The following is a 1,386-nucleotide window of genomic DNA, read 5'->3' on the forward strand; positions in this document are numbered from 1 at the left end:
ACTCAAACTAACAATATGTTTATCTAATGAAACCAACCTCAACCTCAAATTTCATAGGGACAGTGGAGAGCGAATATAGTTCATTTTTTTTTCGGCGGGGAGGCTTTCACCGCTTGAAGACTCCACAATTGTCTTCTCCAGTCGATACTAGCAATTTGTAGATCCCCGTGAATATTCGATTCCGGCCTCACTCTACCTCTACTATTACTGCAATTCAATTAAATATGCTTCATAGATTCACTCCAAGTGTCACTAAGTTAGGCGGGGGCAGAATTAGAGGATACTCTTCATCTGTAGAAGCTGCTGACTCGATCGGCGAGTTTTTCAAGCCTTCGAGATGGAAGAAGTCTGCTATCTCTGCCCTTCTCCTGCTCTCGAACGCCGGAATTTTGTGCTCAGGAGTGGGTGGAAAGTTGAGGGCAGTGCTGCTGTTGCGAGGCGGGCATAGGGAACGATGGGTCTGCGGATCGAGTCCTCTACTCGACAATTTTCTCTTGATGTGTGTACTCCAGTGGTTCTTTATCTCGTTGTGTGTCCGCTCCGGCAATCTCCTCGCAATAAGAGACCACCTGTGCAGTTTCACAGTTAATTGTTATCCATTTCGTCCATAATTGAAACTTCAAATATAACACGTCATGAAAATTGAAAGCTCTCGGAACATGACAGATCAGTGATTATACAAGTATCGGTCCTGCTAAGTGAGGGAATTGATTGAAGCAATAGGGGGATGAAATTACATACTTGTTTCCCAGGAGCGAATGGAGTCTGATGATTAGCTCATCTTCTTCTTCTGAAAAGTTTCCCCGCTTCAAACCGGACGCAGGTAGTTTATCCATCGGAGCCTGCAACTCTTCCCACAGCGCAGTAGTCCTGCAGTTAAAAATATGAAGCAAAGTTACATTGTAAAATCTTTCAATGCAATTTACAAAAAAGCTGTTAATTCCATTGAAAAAGCAGAGGCGAAGAAACTGTTAATCCCGAAAAAGCAATAAACCTGCTGCCTTGGGAAGGGAACGCCAGCCGCCATCCCCGTGGGCTCGAATGTGGGCGACAAGGCGGGAATCTTCATGTTGGGTCCAGGCGCCTTTGTTAGTGTGAGACTTCTCACAGCACGGATATCTCCCCATTTTCAGAGGCAGACGCACTCCTACGAAAGCGTCACCAACGCCGAATGGAAGGGAATTCGGAAGACTAATATAGCCGTCACGAAGTGGCCATCTTATTCGATTGGTTCGTGAGATGGGCCATACATATCTAATTGGGCTGGGTAGATGACGTTGTTGATATTATTTAAGTGATTTGTCTAACACCGGAATTGCCTGGAATTGCCTGGATTGCTAATAAAAAAATTCAAAAAATCTTGTAAAGGTAGTGTTTGAATCGTTT

At 44.4% G+C, this 1,386-nt stretch overlaps 1 pseudogene; it reads right to left on the reverse strand.

Annotated features, from left to right (window-relative positions):
- Positions 1-229: 229 nt before the first annotated feature.
- On the reverse strand, positions 230-1,127 carry LOC149217397 (myb-related protein 308 pseudogene; annotated as a pseudogene).
- Positions 1,128-1,386: the final 259 nt, after the last annotated feature.

Source organism: Pinus tabuliformis, chromosome 1_1, assembly GCF_031772625.1.
Source record: "Pinus tabuliformis cultivar Carrire ecotype Pingquan chromosome 1_1, CPIR1, whole genome shotgun sequence".
NCBI classification, from domain to species: Eukaryota; Viridiplantae; Streptophyta; class Pinopsida; order Pinales; family Pinaceae; genus Pinus; species Pinus tabuliformis.